Consider the following 17010-nt stretch of genomic DNA (forward strand, 5'->3'; position numbering starts at 1 on the left):
GTCCCAAGGCATTTCTGTGAATGTGTACTTCTATCCTTGCCATGTAAAATGGAAATTTATTCCAATCCTCCCTTATGCTGTGCATCAGGAAAAAGACATTGGTCATGTTAATATTGCTACTAAGTATGATCTTGTTGATGTGCTGCATTAAATATCCACAGCTGGCAAAGCAGTTATGATTGAGGCAAAACAGTTATAGTTAAGTGTATAACAAATAACCCACCATTATTTACATATTCCTCCTTTATCTTTGTAGAAATCTAAGAGGTTAACTGAATAGTTCTATAATGTGTGCCATCAACCTGTATCCTCAAGACTCATGATGGCACTGAATTCTGTAATTCTTTTCTATTTGAGTTATCATTTCTGTTACTGCCTTGGTTGTTGCGGGGGGTAGGTTTCAGGAATTTCTGTTTAATTCTTCCTAATTTAATGAGCCCTAATATAATGAGCTGTATAGATATGAATACAAAATCAATGTGGATTTGGTCTGCTTCTAAGTATGCATGTGTGCTGAGTTGCTTCAGTCATGTTCAACTCTTTGAGACCCTCTGGACTGTAGCCTGCCAGGCCCCTCTGTTCTTAGGATTCTCAGGCAAAAATACTGGAGTGGGCTGCCATGCCCTCCTCCAGGGGATCTTTCCAACCCAGGGATCAAACCCAGGTCTCTTATGTCTCCTGCATTGGCGGCTGGTTCTTTGTCAGTAGTGCCACCTGGGACGTTCTAAGGATATTGGTCTAAAATACATGTTCAGTAACTGGAAAATAATTTCAGGCTGTGTTTGGGTCCATCTTGTTCTTTGTGAGTTAGATTTGGACTAAGACTCCGTTTTTCACTTGCCTTCTGTAAGTTCCCATTCTAAGCCAGAGACAGTGTTGGTGGTTTGGATCTCCTGGTATTAGTGTTACCTCAGACACTGGAATGTGCTTAACTTATTTTGTAACTGTAACTCTTGTCTCCAGTTCATTGCTGTGAAATGAAAGAATTATATACTTTCAATCACACTGTTTGGGTATTCCTCAGAGGGAATGGACCTTCCCTTTAATCAAATAATTCTGAGTCTATAAACTGACTTAGATCTAGAGCTGGTTAAGGGAATGCAAGTTTCAACTGTGGTAGTTGCTGCAAATCATCTGATCACTGGCTCTTGATTTTTATGCCCCTGTTCATTAAGTAGAGCTTCCCAAGTGGCTCAATGGTAAAGAATTCACCTGCCAGTGCAAGAGACACAGGTTTGATCCCTGGGTCTGGAACATCCCCTGGAGGAAGAAATGGCAACTGACTCCAGTATTCTTGCCTGGAGAATTCCACAGACTGAGGAGCCTGCTGGGCTACAGTCCGTGGGGTCTCAATGAGTCGGACATGACTTAGCAACTGAGCTAACACCCATTAAGCTTTCAAGCTATTTTCCCCTTGGAGCATCATGATATATTAGCTGTCACTACAGATAACTTAGGTCAAGATATTCTGATTGCTAGTCTAACCTTAATGCCAATTTGAAAGTTATGTTCACATTGTCTCAAGTGGTTAAGTTCTGCCAGCACTCACACTTAGGAATCTTAACATTATCACTAATTTGGGGGAGCTCATTTTAATGTCAGTGTTTCCCACTTAACAGCAGCCTGCATAGAACAGCTTCTGCTAAAGATACCAGTACTTTTTGTGTAATCCTTATTGCGTTAATAAAGGAATGTCTTCTAGGTCTTCTTGGAGGATATAGTCTAGTGGTTGATTTTCAGATCTTACATATTATATCCATTCTAACAATCCCACTTTTCTGTGCCTTCTGGGCCTTTCTTTATAACTATGTTAAAGACAATTGTGGAATTCCCAACTTGTTAAAGTAAGGTATTTTCAAGTCTAGGCATGAGGAAACCATCTCAGCAAGCTGTCAGTATCAACTCTATAAGAGTCCATACAAGGGAGGCATTTTGTGTCCAGTAAGTGGACATGAACTACTTCTGCTGACCGGGAGAGTGAGATTTGAGGCTGAAGATTTTCAGAATTCTCCACCTAAAAGACCCCATCCCAGGTAGAAACTTCCCATTATTTTCCTTTAGAGCCCATAATCTGACACAGAAGATGTTTGAGAATATACTTTAGTCTCCTTTGTAGTGCTATCACTTTTATAATTAGTTCCCAAGCCTGTTTTCCTGCATATTGCACCCTGAAGCTGCAGAAGATGAAATTATTCTGAAACTACATAGAAACTTGCTAGCTTTGATAATATTCCTTTAGCTGGCAATTAGCTATCCTGAGCTTGTCTTCTTTCAGCAAGGCCCCCAAGCCATGAAGGGCAGCTGTCCTATACCACAAATCTCTCAATTATTATTGCTCTCATATCAATTACATGCTACTTTATTCATTGTGATACCACTTATTCTAGTGGAATTCCTTACATATCACCAGACTGTCTTAAGACAGTGTGATTATCTATTCCAAAAATCCCACCTCGAGGACCAGCTTGGTATAGCCCCTCTTGTTACTAATTGTTTTAGCTCTGGATTGTCTAGTAAAATAGCCTGAGGCAAAGCATTCAGAGTTAAACATTGATTAATTAGCTAGTTAATTAATTGGACTTTTCAATCTCAGAGCAGTAAGAGTGAGGGGGGAAAAAGAAGATAAACATCAAATACAATCTAGTGTGTGACTGAGTGGCCATGTTGTTTTATAGGAAAATGCTACACAGTCAGTTGCTTGATCACATATGATATCTCTGGAGAGGTAGTATGATATTCGTGTAATTTTCATAAGTTCATTGGAGGGGAGGGAGACTGAAGGCTTTATCTATTGGCTCCTTCTTGTCTTTGTCTCTCAATGGTCATTAATTCCCTTACACTTGTAAATTATGTTTCCCATTGTCTTTGAGAAATCAGAGATTTAATGCCATGTGTTATAGCTCTTCAACTGAGCATAGAAACGGTGGTAGTAAAATAAATCCTCCTTGGATTTATTCAGATAAGACTTGGGCACTGCAGCTGGCATGACACAGGCAGGTCTGTAATCCAGCTCTAGTTACTCTGGTTTCCATTTCTTTGTGTGATAATAGCTAAGGCTTTTCATTGAGCAAGTATCAGAGGTTATTGTTTGCCAGTGGGAAAGAGGAAATTTCTGTATATATGTAAATTGCATCTCATACAATACTGAAATAGAAAACTATTAAGAGAATTAATCAGTGCAAAACTACTGTAACAACGAATTATTTCTTTTTCATCTCTTTCAATACTGTCTTTCTTAAATTTAGCTAATAAATTATCTATTGCATATCCTATGCCAGGTATTCTGATAAACTGTTTATGCATATTATCCCATTTCATTTTTTAAACAGTGTAAGAAAGACCTTACTATTGCCCCCTTTCTAAATAGAATAAAATTAAGACTTGAATGAAGGAACATGCCCAAGTTAATATAGCTAGGAAACAATGGAGGTAGAGAAAATTCCAACCTAGCTAGTGGGCCTCCAGATAGTCCTTTTGGCAGAGATATGAGCAGTACACAGTGGTTCTTATAGATATTGTTCACCTTTTGCAGTTTTCGTCTTTATCTTGGTATAAGACCTTGGTGGGGCGGGGGGGAGGAATCTAGAAAACCTCAAGATAGTAAGTTGGATACTATTACTAATAATATGTGTGTGTGTGTTTGCTCAGTCGTCTCTGACTCCTTGTGACCCTATGCACTACAGTCTGTCAGGCTCCTATGTACATGGGATTTTCCCAGCAAGAATACTGGAGTGGGTTGCTATTTCGTTTTCCAGGGGATCTTCCCCACCCAGGGATTGAACTCGCATCTCCTGCATCTCCTGTATTGGCAAGTGAGTTCTTTACCACTGAGCCATCTAGGAAGCCACTTATACAGTACTATAGTAAGGTAAAATTAAGATAGCAGTATTACTTACATCATGATTGTGATTATAAAATTGTGGCAAATAAATAAATTAACCCAAGAGAAAAACTTAGTTTATTTCTGATAAATGGGTAAGAGTGCAATACCAGCTAGCTATTACTGCTCTTATTATTGCCATTATTATTGCTATTAAAGTTGGTCATTTCTTTTACAAAAATCTAAGCATGATATATTAGATGGAAGATAAATTAAGGTCACTCAGAAAGATTGATACTTCTTATACTTAGTGATTGATATAAGCGAATTATAGATATTTCAGCCCTAAGACAGGGCATCATTTTATCCTGCCTGTTCCATTCCTAGTTATCCTAACTTGCTTCTATTATTATTATTTCCCTGAATCCTAAACTTCCTTGACTCCATTTCAGAGAGTCTTATCCTCTGGCCTTTAGCTTTGTCTCAGTTCCCATCATAACACCTGCTTTCTGGGGTCTTACTACTTGAATGAAATTGGGGACTCAATCCTGACTCATGTGGCCCATATGAACATAACCCTGATTTGTACTAGCGCTTGGCTTGGCTCACCTCTTTTGAGGTTTTCTTCTATGCATTCCATGTACTCACATAGTGTTCTTTTCCTTTGTGATCCTGATATCAGCAAAAAGGAATCACTCAGTCCTTTCACAGGCATTTACTGTACACCCACACTTTGAACTTCAGAGGGCTCCTCCTATTTTTTCAAGTGAGTAAAACAAGTTTTTTTGGGGGGAAAAATGTACTTATTTCATGGAATCTTGAATTTAGATCTACATAGGCCCTTCTCGGTCACCTCTTCATGCTCAGCAAGTTATCTAGGAACAAAGACCTTGGTTGGACTCTCAGTGGGATTGTCAGACTTAGCAGATAAAAATATGGGACTCACAATTAAATGTGAATATCAGATAAGTGAAAAATTTTCAAAGTATAAAGTGGATCCAACCATTGCTGGAGACATACCTATATTAAATCTGAAATTCAGATTTAACTGGAGTCCTATATTGTATCTGGCGACCTTATCACAGAATGGCATCTCCTGTCACATTTATCTCTAGAGACAATCATTTAGGTCCCTGTTACCTGACAGTAATTGAGAAATAGCCATTTTCCCTATAACTTATTTTTATCTTGATCTCGACTTCCTATTTTCTTAGGGTGAAACTATCCTAGGGTGACCTTACATCTTGTTTGTGTGGAAGGCCTCACTTTATTTGTGTTGTCTTGACATAACTGCTAACTATCCTTTTTCCCTTTCAGAAATGTCTTGGTTTGGATGATAAATGATATGGTCACAGATGCTTCATTCCACCCTTGAATTCCTGCTGCCCCTATTAGTAAGTTTTTACCTTCTTTCATTCAAAGCCATACTCTAATCTCCAGGAGGTGCTACCATTCTGATGAACCCTTACTTCACTTCCACAAGGCACCAGGTTATGCCATGCTGCTTAAGCTAACACAGACAGATAAATGACTCCTGAAGAACTATTATTAATTATAGTGTAACTTTCTTTACTTGTTACCATGTGTGCAGAAAACAGCAGAATTGAGCAAATGTTTGATGAATTCTGTAAATATGAGTGATTAACACAGATGTCAGGAGAAAAATATACAAATGCTATTTGTTTGAAGGTATTTAGGCAACTTGCACTTCGTTTGTAATATGCGAGGAAGATGATGTTTATGTATGGTATATAGCAACAATTGATTAGACTATATTTTTAGAGTGTGCAGAAGTAAAATAATTTTCTTTATATTGCCTTCGGTCACTATTTCCATTTCATAGTGTTGATTAGACACCATTCTTATATCAGAAAATAAAATACTCAGTCAAAGAATAAAGTTGCACTTTTATTCCTATGAAATGTCAAATAACTTGAATGATTGATTTCTCCTCTTGATTTATCCATTTATATTTTATATTCAGGTGTACTTGTGTTTGAGAAAAGTCTATAAGACTATGTCTGTAAGACATAGACTATTATTCACATCCATAGCAATGTGTTGCTGAGTCAGAATCATCCTTTTATAAGCATCACGTAAATATAGTCAGACTGCATCAGAAACCAAAATAACTGTTTCTATCTTTTAACAAAATAATGAGGGAAAAATACTACTCTTAGTTAATATGATTTTTTCTACATTATTGATTTCATATAAGCCAAAATATAAAGAATGTTCAAAACAGAAGGAAAAAGAGCATCTCTCATTAAGAAATCATATTTAAAAATATTTATTTCTAAATGTCTTTCACTTAAATATTAAAAAAGTTATTTAGAATTTACTAGAGGAAAACAAACATGTAATTATATTTCTTTTATGTTAACTCAACCAATAAAAATGCATTATTATATCTTGGCAACCATGATTGGATTTTATTTTTAGATAGTAAAATAATAGTTGTCTTAATGAATCTAAATCAAAGGCTTTTCAGGAAAACTTAATTTGAAATACTGCTGCTAATTTCATCAGTATTTTAATGACCTCCAAGGAAGACAGCAAATGGTTTCTGAATATTTAGAAATGATGTAGATATTTCAAGAAGAAAAATGGAAATAAAAATTTTAAAAGTATAATGTCATAGTTATTTCATTAGTGTGAGAAGGCCTCAGTAAAAAAATTTCCAGTGAATTCAAAATGATCTTATGAGGAGCAAGCATTAAGGTCACCCTGACCATAGTGTGGAGAATGACTAAGAGGAATTCAAAGGCAGGAGCACAGAGATAAAATTATTAATATTACATATACCCAGTCTTTTTGTATATCATTTTTTTTTAATGTCAGTTATATTCAATAAAGGAGCTTCCCTGGTAGCTCAGCTGGTAAAGAATCTGCCTGCAATGTGGGAGACCTGGGTTCAATCCCTGGCTTGGGAAGATCCCCTGTAGGAGGATCTCAGTATTCTTGCCTGGAGAATCCTCGTGGACAAAGAAGCCTGGGAACTGTACTCCATGGGGTCACAAAGGGTAGGACATGACTGAGTGACTAAGCACAGCCCAGCACATACTCAATAAAAGTGTCTTTAAAAACATAAAAAAAGACCATTGCAGTAATTCTAGTGAAATACGGTTTTGTTTTGTAGCAGAATGTTCTTGGAAATGAAGATAGAAAATGATTAGACTAGACAAATATTTTTAGAGACAGAATTTATGAATGTTGTTGAATGATTGAGTAAAGAGCAGGGAGTGTAGGGAATGCTGAAGAACCAAGAATGGCTTCTAGATTTCTGAAATGAGCAGCAAAAGGATGCTAGTATCATTTGTGAAGAAGCAGAAGCCAGGAGGAGGTACACATTTCTGGGGGGTAGGAATCAAGAGCTCACTTTTGGATGAAGTAGATTTGTCATATCATTGATCTTGCCAACAGAGTTGTTGGTTTGGCCTCAACATATGCATGGTCATTTACATCATGGGGACTGATGAGATCACCTAGGGAGAGAACAGTGACAGAGGAGAGGTGACAGCCATGGCCAGATTCTGAGGAGAGTAGTGTTTAGATGTTAGGAAGGGAGGAATAGATAATACAGAAGAGAGGTCAGGATGGTTTGGTGAATCCCTAGAGAATGTGGTGAATATAGAGAAGAGGTTGGAGGGCTTCAAAAACCAGAGATCCATCTGGGGAAGTTTGATAAGATATGAATGGGCTATATGAATTCTTTGGATTCAGAAATTTGAAGATATTGGTGAACTTACCAGTAGCCATGTTGGTGGACAGGTTTGGCTAGAAACCAGACGGGAGCAGCTAGAGTACGGGAGTGAGGGGAGGAGGAGGCTGTGTGCATATGAAGCATGGTAGGTGGTGTCAGGCTGTGTGGCAAGAGCGTGGAGAAGGTCTGACAATTCACAGAGGGCTGCACAGCCAAGAAGGTGGCAGAAGTGTTTTATGTCAGTACAGTAGTCTCACCTACTGCTTTATGCTCTGAAATATATTCATTTAAAACATGTTTACATGGCATTCTTTAATGCGTTACACATTCCCTGCCTTCTTCCCCTGAGGATACAGAGCGTAATACAACTTTTGTCGCAATAACTGCCTCTTTGTTTTCTTTGACATACTTCAGGTCTTAAGAGTTAGTGAAGGACACTTGTATTTGCAATGGTTTCAGATGTCTATGCTTTAGATGTCCTGGACGTATACTCTTGTATGTATGCATGTGGGTGTGCATATTTATGTATGAGAGATAGAGATAGAGAGGAAAGTGCAAACTCCAACTCAAATCTATGCTTGTCAGCCTCCAAATTCCATGCCCTCTTCACTAAGTCCTGTCCATTTCTCTAACTAGTAACACGACCTATCTATTCATTCAATAAGTATTTTTGATTATTTTTTAAAATAACAAAACAATCATGACAGATAGCCTATATAAAAGCTTATTTATGGTGACAGGTAATGTTTTAAGTACTTTACATATATTATCTCATTTAATCCTCACAACAATCATAAAGGATCCCATTTCATATGGAGAAATTGAGACTTGGAATGAGTATATAAATGTTTAGAGGTTTCACATCTAGGGAGTGTTGAAATCAGGTTTCCAACCAGGCGACTTTGCTCCAGGGCTCTTTAAGATATTACTGAAATGGAAATTTTGACAGGCAGAGGAAAAGGAAGCACAGTAAGAAAGTCATTATTTCTTGAGTTTGCTAAGCTGGGAGAGGTAAGCCAAGAGGCTGCAGAGGGAGGTAATTGGCATTTCATCATTGACCTTTTAAGCCCTGGACAGGGGTTTGGATTTTAATCCAAGCAATGGCAGTGCCTTGACAATTCTGAGCAGTCAGTGATGAGATTTGCTTCTAATCTGTGGTCGCATCAAGCATAAAAAGTGAGCAGATTCTGTAGAAGCATAATTCAGATAAGCTTTGTAACCACTATTACAGACATAGAGGCTTTTCTTGTCCTCTCTCTTAAACTCTCTCACTGCATGATGTCTTGGATAAAATAATAATTATGATTCCAACAATAATAATAAAGCTACATATTCAGAAGCAGTTAATAATGATAAGCAGAAATTTGAAGGGAGAAAAGTAAAAGAAATCATTACACAAAGTCAACTGATATCATATATTATGAAGTTGGGTTTTTTTTTTTAATTCTTCTTAGGTTCTAAATAAACGTTTCATGAATATGTTCAAATGCAACTCCTTTGTTGAAAACGTTAACTTCACATTCAGCATTAGTTTCTTCATCTTATGTTTTCTCATAAAAATCTATTTGACTTCTGTTTAACCAGTTATTATCCTGTACTATCATTTGTCTGTTTACATGTATATCACTGTTTGTTTCAGTTTGTTTCAGCAAAGATTTGTGTTGCCCTTTTAGTTAAGTCACTATGCTAGATCCCCATATCACATACTAAGTGATTTAAAGGCCTATAATCAACATTGAGTTATTGTAAATGGGAGGTGCAGATCTTTTAAATTTGTTATCTAGCAAAACCTTACTATAGTATATATGAAAAAGTGGAGCTCTTTATTATCTTCACTTGATGCACAATTTTTAGAAATATTTAATTCAGTATTTTATCTTGTTGGTCAAATCTTGAATTATTCCAGAGCCAAGGTTCATAAAGACAGTATAGTTATAAATAAATGCATGTTTAAAAGGGCAAATACATCTTGACCTTTAAAATGCAAATCCCTGAATTTTGAAAAGGAAGACAAGTTTTAAATTGTATCTTATCAGATAGATATAGCCTGTCAGTAAATTGATTGCCAGATAAGCCCTTCTACCTTTACAAAACTGGCAAGAATAATGTGTCTGTGTGTTGATTGTCTTTTATGGAAAGTGTTATATTTCTGACTAGGCTACGTGAAACTTAAGAGTGCCTGATTATAATACTCAGGAAAAAGTGGCTTGGCTACTTACAAAGTTAAATTGAAGCATGTTGAGTCTTCAGTTATGTGTTGACATTTAAAATGCAGTCCTAGAAAATGTTTGTGGTATAAGTGATTTGAGGATGAGAATACCTTAATGAATATGTCATTACATAATATATATAGAGAAAAATGGATTAGTGACCAATCTGCCAGTGAGTCTTGAGAATGATTCATCTGTTGTGAAAAAGACTAACTCTGAAGATACAGAATCAACTTGAGATGTTGTAGATCAACTTGAGATGTTGTAGAGCAGCTATTCCATTATGACATTTATTCAGAAGCAATTCTACAGAGAGAGAAGAAACTAAGTATTCAAAATTCTGATTTTTAAATTTCAGTTTTATTCAGTTGCTTCATAAAGGTAAAATTTGTGTGTACTATAAGGACCATCTTCTGTGGAATAGACTTTGTTTCGGATTTTGTGTCAGGGGATTTTTATTGAAGGAAGAAACCTCTGGGTTTGAATTTTGGAATCTAATTCAATCTACATGGCTTAAAATTTTGGGTATAGATGATATAAAGTAGATTGTTTTATGGGCTTTCCTTGTGGCTCAGCGGTAAAGAATCTGCCTGCAATTTAGGAAACCCAGGGTCAATCCCTGGTGGGTCAGGAAGAGCTGGATCAGGGCAAGACAACCCACTCCAATCCTCTTGCCTAGAAAATCCCGTGGACAGAGGAGCCTGGTGGGCTTGGTCTATAGGGTCGCACAGAGTCGGACATGACTGAAGCGATCAGCAGCCGCAGATTGTTTTGTATAGTTAATACATTAAACGATTTTACTTCCCACTCATTGTTGCTGTTGTTCAGTTGCTCTGTCATGTCCGACTCTTTGTGACCCCATGAACTGCAGCACGCCAGGCTTCCTGTCCTTCACCATCTCCTGGAGTTTGTTCACACTCATGTCCATTGAATCGATGATGCCATCCAACCTTCTCATCCTCTGTCACCCCCTTCTCCTTATGCCCTCAGTCTTTCCAGGCATCAGTGTCTTTTCCCATGAATCAGCTCTCATAAGGGACTATTTTATGGCTGTAGGACTTGTGACACTGTCTTTAGTGTTTTTAGATTTTTTCCCTGTTGTATTCCAGAGGTTTGAGACTTAGAAGGCAGTGTTCTGGATAACCAGGGCATTATTACATGGTTAATAATTAGATAGTCAAAATTACTGTGAGAAATATCCTAGCCTTCTACTTATTTTAAAAGTAAGCTATATTTTCAGTTTTCAGAGACTTTTACTTTAACATTTCTAAGATATTGATTAGATGCTTGAAAAAGACTAAGAAAAATAATATAGGTTTGGCAAATTGCTATGTGAAGTTTCATAAGCAATGAACAAAAAAACATAGGCATTTTCACCCATCTTTGGACAGATGGTGAATGGCAACAGCAGAGATTTCAAATATAGATGTAGCACATATATATTGCAAACAGCTGTAATAGCTAAAATACATGCCAGAAGACTTAATCATTCTGGAATTTTTTCCAATACATGCTAGCATTCAAAAATAGACTTCTCTTTCCTACAATTGCTATAGAATTCTTTGAAATAGGCAAGTGCATCTATGATATAGGAACTTTGCTGTGTGCTGATTAGGCTGTATTTTCAAGGCTCCTTGACAACTAGTTGATTAGCAAAATTCTCATTAGTTATGATTTGGTATGCATAGCTCATGACCAATATGACTTCTTGTTTTTGCTACTGAGTTGGCTGAATCAAGTCTTTTGTTATGTGTAGACCTTACCAGTACAAAAGAGCTGGATGAAAACCAATGAGTTGAATAAACTGCAGATTTTCTATTTGTTTCTCTGTCATCTGGTAGAAAGTATAACTAAGATTTTAAGAATATATATATATATATGTACATATATATGTATTTAACTGATATTGTTCTTACATTATAATTTGAAGTTTAAAAAAATTCTCAGTATGTGTTGCTCAGTTGGAAGGATCTTTATTTTGTTTGGAATGAAAGGAGTAACAAAGAGTTTCTCAGAAGACATAACAAAATGTATACATCACTTAAAAATTATGGAAAAAATTTATCAACAAAGTCAAGACAAAAGTTCTTAGATTGTAGACATTGTTAGCTTTTCTGGAGTCTTTATTGTAACTTAATTATAAAAGAAGAGGATTCCTATGTCAGCTGATAGCAATTTGGTATCGGAGTATGGGAGAAGGTACCTGGGTTGGAGTCCATGAATCTGGGTTCCTCCTATCTGACATGTGCGACCCTGTATGAATTTCACGAAGTATTCTTATCAGTGAATTGGGTATAATGAAAATATTGTTTTACTTAGAAAGGATTAATGGAGTCAATGGGTGTTAAATGAACTTTGTGAACTCTAAAGTGACATTCAAATGCTAGTTTATGGGCCAGAAGGGGCTTGAATGGGTCTGCCGCCCTGGATCACCTTCCCATGGGCTGGCACCCAGGCGTCACTCTGGATACTGGCCGGAGGGAGCCTAAAATAAACAAACAAAAAACTTGTTTATGTGTTCCTTAGGGGACATGAGTCACCATTATTTCTCATTTCTCAGAATTTGCTGACATTTCAAGTAGACAAGAACTCTGGCTAGATATTGTTGATATTCCCTTTTCTTTCTGTTGCAAATAATTTCTTCTTATTCTGTTCACCCCATGACTAATGCTTTTCTGTACACATTCTTCTTTCCTATTTTACATCTCCTGACCATATCCCAGGCATATTACGATCAAGTATCATCTTTATCATCTCAACAACCTGAAGATTTTAGGAAAACATAAAATCTATGGCTTTTAATCATTAAAAAGATAATGACTCATTTCAGAATGGAGATAGAGGGTCAAACATTAATCGGAAAAGATTATGGTTGTTTTAAACCCAGCATTTTGAGGCTTTTATTTCTATGGTTACAAATTAAATTATGTGAGGTAATTATTATTTAAACAATACAGCTTTACTGTGTAGTATTGCTTTAGACCAATTTAAAAGGATAGACCTAAAGGGTATAGTGCTGCAAAAATGGAAATCATTAAATGTATTAGAATTTTAAATATAGAGTCACTTCTTCCATAATATGGTACATGTGTTCTTAAAAATAAACATGGAATTTCATGAAAAAGATAGCATTGCAGTGGAACTCAAATTCTAAATGATTTTATAAGGGAAAAGACTTAATAAAAACTTAATAAAAAGTGCTAAAACATCTTACTCTAAGTGTATTACTTAGATTCCAAATAATATAATGATAGAGTAGATATAGATAAGCATTGCAATTTATTTCAGAAAAAAGGCATTAAGTTTGCTTGGTATGAATGTGTGTGCTCAGTTGCTCAGTTGTATCTGACTCTTTTGAGACCGCATGGACTGTAGCCCGCCAGGCTCCTCTGACCATGGAATTCTCCAGGCAAGAATACTGGAGTGGGTTGCCATTTCCTCTTCCAGGAGATTTTCCCAAAGCAGGGATCAAACCCACGTCTCTTACATCTCCTGCATTGGCAGGCAGGTTATTTAGTACTGAGCCACCCAGGAAGCCCAAATGTAGTGAAGTGTGATATTTGTAGGATCTTTAAGAAATGGAAGGAAGCACATCATTATTATGAAGGTAAAATTTGTGTCACTAGAGTGACACATATACTTATTGCTTGGTCCTGCAAATGAGACTGGATGCTGAGTGGTGCCTTTCTGTGGCAGCGTTATGTCTGTACCCTCAATCTTTCATAAGCACACTTCAGGGCCCCTTAGAGCAGATGATGGCTGTAGTGTATCCATCTCTTGTTTTAATTACTCTTCCATTTTGTCCTGATGGTGCAGGCCGTGGATTTCCTTAGGTCTGTTCCTTTGGAGCTGTAACATTCACTTTCATTTCTTTCAAAAGTTTTTCTTACTTTAACTTTTCAATATCAAAGACCCTCTGATCTTTATCATATTTAGATTGTGTTTTTTTAAATACTTTTAATGGGAAAAGTACATAAACCCAGGAGTATAGCATAATATATACTTACAGCACAATACATATGGTAAAGAAATTAAGGAAGAATATAAGGTATATGAATATTTTGTGTATTCCTTGGCAGATTATTGTGTTCAAATGAGTAGTGTGTTGCTCTCTCATCCATTGTTCTTTGGAGTAGAAAATATCACCCCTTGTAAAAAAAATTGTGTGAGCTAACATGGCTTTCTGTTTTGCTGGTTTTATCCACCTATTTATCCTCAGCATATTAACAAATTCAGCCATTACAGATAAAATAGAAAGAAAAACAGTACCATTTTCTAAAGCATAAGATTCCCTAAGTTGAATGTGATTGATTGTTAAGGAAAACCATGCATCATTTAAGAAGTTGTACTAAAATATTTCATTTGATAATTTATCAACAACTCCCTGTTCTGTCCCTGCAGAAGGTGAGATCAAAATCCTCTCTGAGTAAGATGGGTTGGTAAGAAAGTTATATATGGTTGAGAGTTCTAAGAAGATCTGTGCCTGGATACCTACTCCTTGCCTGGTACACACTTGAGAAAGGAGAAAAAGATGACACCAACTACATGTGTGTATCTAAAAACAGTAGTGAATCTGTTCCAACTTTCATTTAGAAACCTAGAAGCATTATGACACGAGAGCCAAGGGGCAATCCTGGGTAGTCCCATCAAATACTGTAACCTCAAATAATCATAGAAGAACACATAAGTATGTATCTGCTCCTAGGAAGGTGTGATGGAGTGAAAGGCAGTAGACCTCAAACGGACTTGTGGCTGAGATGAAGTCTTGGCAGTGAATGATGGCATGGACTGTATGGCCAGGGAGTAGACATCTCAACTGATGCAGGGAAGCAGATAACTCAGTTGATGACAACTTGGAGGGAGTGATGACAGCAGACTCCAGATGGGGTGATGTTTATATTTCAGTGGGTACTTGACAGAGGATGAGCTACCTTCCTCTATTGTTATTTATTCATTGAAAAACCAAACATTTATTCAGTTCTGACACTATCTTTGTTGTAGGCACTGTCAGAAAGTACCTAATCTATATTAGCCTTCAACTCCATCCTAGAGAGAAAGAATTAACTTTCTGTTTTGCAGCATACCATACATTACACACAATTACTTTGTCCCTTGCATGAGAATGTGTGCTCCAAGAGAGGAACAAGCATTCCTATTGCTTATTACAAAATTTAGCACATAGCAGGTGTCCAACGATAACTGACTGAAGCAAACTAATGACTCAGAAATAATGAAACTCTAGAAACAGACATGAATTATAGAAAAATAAAATCTTATTTGTATATCTGAGTTAATGACTGGAAGATTACTATCTTCAAGAGTCAAATAAGACCAGTAAGTCATAAAATTATCTTTATGTATCAAAAGTAAGATGGTGAGCGAATAAAGGCAGAAAACTTTTCTATGTGTGTCTACCTAGTGTTAGGGGACAATCTGCCTCAACATACATAAATCTGTGGGATGATATCTTTGTTTGATGTTAGAGGTGGGAAGATGTGGTGTGTATGTAGCCGTTTAGTGAGGATGAGCATAATTAATATGGGTGGTCTTGACTTGTCTAGACCTCTGCCACCTGTTATAATCATTGCTATATGTAGCTATCAATTACTCTACAAGTATCTAATCCAAATGAACTATGCTGCAAGTGTAAACTGCACACTGGATTTAAAAACTTATTAATAGTACAAAAATACAAAATATTTCAATTTTTAAAATGTCGATTACATGTTAAGGTAATATGCATATATTTGTTTAAATAAGAATACTTCTAAATTAACTTCAGCTTCTTCTACTTTTGACTACTAGAAATTTAAATATTGTATGTGTGACTTGCATTTTAATTCTACTGGGCACTGAACAGAAAGGTCTAGACCATTTTGCTCAGACACATTGACTGTGCTCGGCTTTGTACCTCAGACAAGAGTGTATCCCGGTCGCTTGATCTGACAGTGTTGCTCCAGTAACTGTGTACCTCCGTTTGACCTTCTTTTGCTCTGGGGACTAATGAACTTATGTGGACATATCATCTAATTATTCCAGATAAGCTCTGATTACTTCAGGAGTTCACCATTCCTAAGTAACAGCTCAAAAAATAAATTAATTGAATGATAAAGTTTATAGTTCATATCTAGGAATTATATATGTTTATTCTTTAAGTCACTTATTGTCACATTGGTAAATATGCATTTTCTGTATTGAACATAAAGTTAGCAATGAACTCACCAAAAGACAGGTATTTATTTTCCCTTGGCTTTTTCTTTATCTTTTTTTTAGCAAATGAAACCTCAGTTTCAGACAGAATCATACATGGGTTAGGTATATTATAGTTAATGTAGAAGGTGTTCACTTCCACATGGTTTCAATGACAAAAGTAAGCAAATGGGGGTGTGTGTAAAGATAGGACTGTAGATACCATAGGAAGTATAATTAATTCAGACATTTATAAAAGAAATAAATTTCTAACCACTGCAGACAGGGCAGCAGCATAACCTCTTGAATGGCTGAATTGCTCTGTGTCTGTTGCTATGTCTCCAGAATTAGTTGAAAGGATAATTTCAAGAATTACATGACTAACATGCACATTTAAAAATTCTATTTAGGAAAAAAGAATTATGTTCACCCAGGTCACCTAAATAGGCAGACTATACTAATCAAATCACTTGGATAATTACTGTAATTTCTACATCTTTGAATTTATTTAGTGAAAGTTGTGTAACAAGAAGAGTATATTTGGAGAGAGGTATGTGGTGTAACAATGTTCATTTTAGTAAAGATGAAAACTAAAGAGGTGAAGTTCAGTGTTGCACAATGACTAAATGGAATCTAGATTAAAACTAAGGTTTTCTGGTCCTCAGATTTTTTCCTCAGTAGAATCTAAAGGCAGGAAAAAATTCCAAATGTCTTCTAATAATCTCCACTGCTCCAAGGTCCAGGTTATGTTAGAAAGAATAATTTCTTATTAACTATTATTTTTCTCTTTGGGCACTGATATGATGGTTTGTACAACTAGAAACAGTCCAAAAAATTAAAATAAATTTTTTTTCAGGCAGCAGTGTCTCTATTCATTTTATATCCCATTAGCTAATTCCTCCATTGTGAAATGTACTGGAACCAAATTTTTGTCACATAGATGTTATGAGGTCAGTTTTTTCAATGCATGTAATAGAATTACAGAGACAAACATGTCTTGAATTCTAAATTTTATTAGCAATATTCACTTGGTTGACTCTGGTTTTTATTTACTTATCAGTGAATACTTTTTCTGTAATAGAGATTGT

This window comes from Muntiacus reevesi, chromosome 13 (assembly GCF_963930625.1).
Source record: "Muntiacus reevesi chromosome 13, mMunRee1.1, whole genome shotgun sequence".
NCBI classification, from domain to species: domain Eukaryota; kingdom Metazoa; phylum Chordata; class Mammalia; order Artiodactyla; family Cervidae; genus Muntiacus; species Muntiacus reevesi.